The sequence below is a fragment of the Salvia hispanica genome, chromosome 4 (genome assembly GCF_023119035.1).
Source record: "Salvia hispanica cultivar TCC Black 2014 chromosome 4, UniMelb_Shisp_WGS_1.0, whole genome shotgun sequence".
NCBI lineage: Eukaryota > Viridiplantae > Streptophyta > Magnoliopsida > Lamiales > Lamiaceae > Salvia > Salvia hispanica.
The window spans coordinates 53,941,254-53,948,380 of record NC_062968.1 but is presented as its reverse complement, the minus strand read 5'-3'; the positions used below and the strand labels follow the sequence as shown (position 1 = coordinate 53,948,380).

Here is a 7,127-nt window from a genome sequence, read left to right as displayed (position 1 = left end):
CAGATGGGAGAAAATAAAGAGTGTCTATAATAGGAAATTACAGTTTAGGCAAAAAAATATTAGTGTTAACAGCCTAATTTATTTTGCCCAACTGTAAATTCCATCTCTCTCTCATTTGTTTGATTCGTGATTATATTTCCACGACAACAACTTTAAGGTTGCCTTATTTTTGCATTGCATATAAATACAACACATGGGCAACAGCTGTGCATAGGGAGAGTGATTGTGGGGACATTGCTTTTGTCAGCACAAGAAAAATCCATTCTTTTTTTTTTACACTTCACTCTCTTTCACTGCACTGCGTTTCCCGCTTCTTCTTGAATTTCATTCTCTCTTATTTGACCCACCTCTTCCCTCTCTCTCTCTGGAGGTGTGGCGTGGAGCAAACGGAGTTGAGATAGAGAGATAGAGGGGGCTATCCTCCATACAAACAAGGGATGGAGGATAGACTTGACATTTCTGCAAAAGAGACTAACAGAGAAGTGCCTGAGGTGATGGATACTCCGGAGAGGAGCAAGAACAGTCAGATCTCAGCTTCTCTTGCCAAATTTGAGGTTTAATTTGGTCTCTTGAGCGTCAAGTTTGCATTTTTATTGGCATTGTTTGGAGTTAAGCTTAGCCATTTTGTTAGGGTTCTTGTTTTTGTGTTGTTTGAGAAGTGGGTTTTGAGCCTTTTCTTTCCTTTCTCTCTTTCCCATCTTGGATTTGGTGTTCTTAGTTTTGTCCAAGGTAGTGCTTTTCTTTTTATTTTTTTTAATTTTTATGACATTTCTTCATTTGGGGGATTTGAGCGTTGGAATCTTGAATTTGTGGTTTTTGTTCTGTTGCACAAAGTTAATCCCAGAAAAATCTTGGTCAATTTGGTTTGACTTGGTTTCTTCAATTATTGTCTTTGATTTTATTTTTTTCCTTCAATTGTCTATAAGGAAAAATGGGGAAGAAGAAGTATGTGGAGCAATTTGATGCATAAAACACATTTTTAGAATTGCTCCTTCTCTTTTAAAACCTCAATGATTTTGCAATTTCTTCCTTTTGTTATGCATGTTGCAGAAAGCTTTCCCTCTCTCTCTCTCTAGATTTGAATAAACAACTGTCAAAGAATCTTTGAGCAAATGTCACCAAATGCAAGTTACATTTAACTTTAATTTTCCAGTTTTGATCTATGACGGTAAAAAGTGAAAGCAATTCCACCTAAATCTCAGCTCTCCTTTGATTTTCACAAATCTCATTCCTATTTATTGTCCTATCATTAGCATTTCTGTTTCTAAAACCATTTTATGAGCATATTTATCAATTTAACTAAGACATTAATCCCTTAGTGAATCTGATGTAGAACCGACACTTCCACTCAGCACTATTTTTGGTTGCTTGGTTTGGATTGGGAATTCGGAGGTTTCATACAATCTTGATTGATCATTAGCAGGTGTTGTTTTTACTGTAATCTGTTGTTTTCTTACACTGGACTTTGTCCTATTCGCGTGCAGGATTCTCCGGTTTTTACCTTCCTCAACAGTCTTTCCCCTATCAAGCCGGTTAAATCCACACACATCACTCAGACAATCAACCCTCTTAGTTTTGCATCCATTCCATCCGTCTTCACTTCGCCTCATGTTAGCTCTATACGGGAATCCAGGTTTCTCCGAAGGTAATTCATCCACTCGTTGCAATGCTACACCATGTTCAACCTGCTTGCGTTGTGTTTGAACTGTTTTGCATTGTTTCAGGCATCAGCTTTCCGATCCATCAAAACCTGAGTTTTCTTCCGATGACGGGACCAAACATGATGCAAACAAGGCAAATGCAGATGCTACCGAGCAAATGGATGAGCAAAAGGAAAATGGTGATGGTGGTGATATGGCTGCTGAGCCATCTTACGATGATTGCTCCAAGTTTGTGGTGGATTTTGCCAAAGACTATGAATGTGCTAGCCCTAACACCAACTTAAGAACGGGTTGTGGTCGTGAAGACAAAGACATGGCAGATTACGGCTCCACTTCTTCAGACCTTGTGCCGTTAATGCATGAACACCCTCAGAGGGGTGAAGTGAATAGTGACGGGGTGAATCAAAATACAGAAGCTGCGCCCTGTGATTGGGAGCATATGTTATCTGATACGTCTGAGCTGCTGATTTTTGAATCTCCGGATGTTAGAGTTTCTTTCAGCAAATCAGTTGATCCCGGGGCGAGTTTCTATACTGGCATTAAGAGTGACATGCAGAACTTGCACTTAATTAGTGCAGTGGATTCTGGTGAGCATGTTGTCGAAGGAAATGAAGCTGAAGTTATGTCTACTCAGCCCGGAGAAGGAGACGAGGTGGACAATGCTGCATCATTGAACAATTCTGATGAACAAGTGGATTGTGAGGTAAAATAGTTTCTAATTTCAACATGTTCTTTGCTACCTATTAAAAAGTTTTAATCCGAATGTTTGAATGATTTTTGTAGCAACTTGGTTTCTACCGTGGTATGAGAAGGCGCTGTCTGGTTTTTGAGATGGGAGGGGCTCGTAGGAAACATTTCGAAGAGAATTCCATCTCTGATTCTTCTGCGTGGATTCCTTCTGATGGTAATATGGCCTCCAATGACCAGAAGCTTGTCCTGTTAAACAGGGGAAACGAGTCTTCACGTCGTCTTATGCCTGGCATTGGCTTGCATCTAAATGCTCTTGCTACAACGCCTAAGGACTATAATGTTGTTAACCTTGATTCTTCATCGTCTGCACGGTTATTGATTGGTCCTAGCTCAGTTGCCAATCTCCACACATCAAATGGCGGTCAAGGACTGCTGGACAACATCTTAGTCGTTGCCACATCTGACAGAGATGTCGATGGCATGGAAATTGCCGTTGAAGAGACCTGCCCACCATCTGCAAACGCAGCAAATGAAGAGATCAATCAGAGCAGTCCAAAGAAAAAGAGGTATTCTTGTTTGTTTATTTTTTCCCAGCAACAGCTAGTTTCAAGATCAATGTTTTTAACTTGTTGCTTGATCAGACGTAGGGCTGAACAATCTGGAGAAGGAGAGTCGTGTAAACGATGCAACTGCAAGAGATCAAAATGTCTTAAACTGTGAGTACTTTTTGTGCATCTTGATAGATATCGTTTCAGGCGAAAACTTGTCATGATTCGTTTAATAGGTTGGATGTGGCCTTTGTTTGAGTAGCATAAGATAATCTCTGGTTTGAACTTTACGTGCAGCTACTGTGAATGCTTTGCTGCCGGGGTGTACTGTGTGGAGCCATGTGCTTGTATAGATTGCTTCAATAAACCTATCCATGAAAGACACCGTCCTTGAACGCGCAAAACAAATCGAATCCAGAAATCCTCCGCCTTTGCTCCCAAAGTGATCAGAGGATCAGATTGCATCAGAGATCGGGGGAAGTAAACTAGTTAAGTTGCCTTCAGAGGCGTTGTGATTGCTCTTGCTCATCGATGTACTCGTGAACACGTGTCTCAGGATGACTCCAGCAAGACTCCTGCTTCTGCTCGTCATAAACGAGGATGCAACTGCAAGAAATCGGGCTGCCTAAAGAAATACTGTGAATGCTATCAGGTTTGTTTCTCCTCCTCTTCCTTTGCAGGAACTTGTCTTATCTCGTTAGCTGATTGGTGAACTCCGCTTCCCACAGGGTGGCGTCAGCTGCTCCATCAACTGCCCATGTGAAGGGTGTAAGAATGCATTTGGTAGAAAAGACTGGGGAGTGTATATTTATGCATTTCAACTAACAAGGTGCCAATCCTTTACATGTTCTGACTATGGATTCGGTGTAATGATAGGCATGGAAGCTGAAGCTGAGCAGGAAGAAAAAAAAGAAGAAACAGACGCGTCTGAGAAGGGCGTGCAGAAGATTGCAATGGAGAACGATGTGGAACAGAACACGGGGTCTGCGCCCCCTGCAACCCTCTACGGGGAGGAAGGTAAACTATGCTAACCGAGTCTTGTGAACACATGTAGGATTGAGAATTTAAAGGATTATAGGATACTAATAAACGTATACGGTAGACTCGCCTTTTATGATTTTTACCTATTGAACCATAAATTTATACTGTTTCCCTCTCCTAGGCCATCGGCTCAGCTCCCGTTTTCCTCAAAGAAGAAACCACCACGATCCTCGCTCCCTTCCATTGGCTCCTCCTCCTCGAGCTTCATTCCTAGGCAAAGATTCGGGAAATCGAGCTTCCTCCCGCCACCACCAAAGTTTGAGACCATCAGAGAAGACGAGATCCCCGACTTTCTCCAAGGCGAAGGAGGGTCTTCTGACGGAGGCGTCCAGACTGCCTCGCCTAACCGGAAAAGAGTGTCCGCCTCACAATGCAGGTGGCGGCATGCCCCCCTGGCCTCAGGAGCAGCCGGAAGCTCATCCTTGAGTCGATACCATCGTTCCCGTCTCTCACTCCGAACCAGTGAATCCTCTGTCTCCTCCAAGCCCAGGCCAGCTCTCCATTGTAGTTCTGTAAGATATATGTACTTTTAGTTGCATTTTCACCTCTCATTTTCATGTTTGTAAAATAGTTTTGTTTTGTACCATAATAAAACTTCTTGTATACATTATATTTGTATACTAGATTACATGAAGTCTACTTAAATTAAACAGTTCTTGTTTGATTCTGTATATTTTAGAGAAATAGTACTACTACTTGTTGTTGAGGTGGGCTGAGATTGTGGATCTGGCCCGTTTAGGCTCATTTTAGATCAATTGGGCTCATTTCTGGTTTCTATTGAGCTATGGATCAACATTGTGCGTTTTAATTTAAACTATTTTTAAATTGAATTTTAGTCTCTCCTTGTATGAATTTTACCTGAACTAAGTCACTAAACTGTAAGAAAGTTAATTTACGAAAAATAGCTTCATAGTCCTAGTTTTTAAATTGATTTAATTTTTTTTATAATTTTTTTTAAATATTTTAAGTAAATAGCTATAATAATTTGTCTATACAATTAGGACTCTTTTGATACATAGGCAAGTAATGCAATGATTGGGCTGGCCGCTGGCCTGATGGGATCGCAATAGATTTAATTATTGTCTATCGCTTGTTTGGGAACTAGATTGACTAATTATAATTTTGAATAATTGTGTAAAAATAAAATAAAATAAATCTTTAATTCACTTTTAGCTTGTTTTTTCATTAGTAGTATTCCCTCCGTCTTCAAAGAGTATGAATATTTAGTGCAGACGGTTTAATGCGATAATTGGAAAAATAAGAGAGAGAAGAAGAAAAAGTTTTAAAAGTATTGTTAGTGGAGAATAAATCCCACCCCGAGAAAGGAGTTTCCAAAATTAAAAGTTCATACTTTTGCTGACGACTAAAAAGAAATAGTTCATACTTTTCGGGACGAATGAAGTATAATATTTTATTGTGTCATTTTTAAAGATATATATTTTAAAATTCTTTTTAATTAAATGTTCTACATTCTATAAATATGAATATTTTGTTATTAAGCATTGGACCGATCATGTATTGCTCATTAATTTTAATCTTTAGCTTTTTATCCGATCTGGGTTGGGCACGAAACACGAACATTTAGCGTTAAGCATAGAAATCTCTAAATCGATAAAATTTAGCGAATCAGCTAGTATCCAAACAAGGTCGACCCAAAATCATATAAACTAGCCTGATTATCGTTATCTTACCAACTAAATTATGATTCATTACCTAGAATACATTCAATGTTAAAGGCTAGCATCTTAGTGTCCTTTGGAAGGATGTTATTATCTTATTTGAATTTTTAAAAAAAGCTCTAAAAAACTTTGGCATTTTATGTGAACAAAACACTAGCACATGGTTGGCTCCCACTACCAAGATTAGTCAAATGTAAAGTGGGCCTTGTCTTTGTGGGCTTGGATCTTCGTATTCTTTATCGGAATGTCATTTGAATGAATACTTACATATTAACAAATAATTAGTGTTAGATTTCAATGATCTACAAAATCCATGGAATTTGACAAAAACATGGTTGGAATGTTGATAAAATTTATGAATGCGTATAGCTGTCCAATTCACTAACAAACAAAACCACAATATGAGATCTAAGCAATTAGGTCCCAATGTCTTGCTTTTTCTTCCATCACAAAATGGCCTTTCTCTTGATTTCTTGCCACACAAGTGCAATATACTTTGATTGGAAGGACACTACACTTAGATATGTTTTGTTTATAAAATATATGGTGGTGATTATTATGATAAGATTTTGAATCATTTATTAAATTGATTTGAATTTGTCATCACTCATACAACAAACAAATCAAGTCAATACATGAAAATCTACTCTAAATATGCACCTTGTCATGAGTTGTTTAATAAAGATAAACCATGAGATAATAATTTTATTTGGTGATTAATAAAATTATATTTCAGGAATTGGTGAATTCCAATTGGCCATTCTCTTCTATAAGGTCCAAAAAAGATGGCCCCATCCAAATTTGACATTTAAGTAATATAAGTATTATTGAATATAGAGAAGGAGACATTATATGCCAGCTTCAAGGGGATGGTACAAGCCCGGTGGAGCGCAAACATCAATACCAGTAGACTGTACAACTCAGTTTAGCACAGAACCACCGAATTATAAATTATCTTTTATTGTCTTTTTCCTTTGTAGGAATTGATGTAACATTGTAATAAAAAAGAAAGAAAGGTAAAGGTAAATATGCTTTCAATTTTTTCTTTAGTATTATTCAAGTTTGTTGGATATTGAAAAGGAGCTATCTTGTTGTTATCAAAATCCGCTTATTTTATGTAACTATTATGGTTAAGGATATCGATATAAATCCCAATCTCTATTGTTATGCCGATGTAATATAAGTCTATACTATTTCCTTTCTTTCTTGCATAAATAATGTAACATTAGTATTTTTTTTGGGTTTGTTCAAAACATGAAATTCATTGAAACATTAAAATCTAGACAGTTAGGCAAATTTTGGTGAAGCAACAATTAAAGGAGTAGGGGCCATATGTAATCTATAATTTTTCTTTTAATTCATGATGGTAAATAAACACAAAGTGGAGTTTGATAATTAATAATATATGAGTCAGAGTATTATTTATGCAGTTAAGTCTTATTATGCCAAAGATTTCTAATGAGAAATTAGAGGATCTTTCTTGATTTGTACATGTCTTAATGTTTACA

The 7,127-nt window shown here is 37.6% G+C and overlaps 1 pseudogene; it reads left to right on the top strand.

The window, feature by feature from the left end:
• The first annotated feature begins 254 nt into the window (after positions 1-254).
• Positions 255-4,585, top strand: LOC125218402 (annotated as a pseudogene).
• The last annotated feature ends 2,542 nt before the right edge of the window (positions 4,586-7,127 follow it).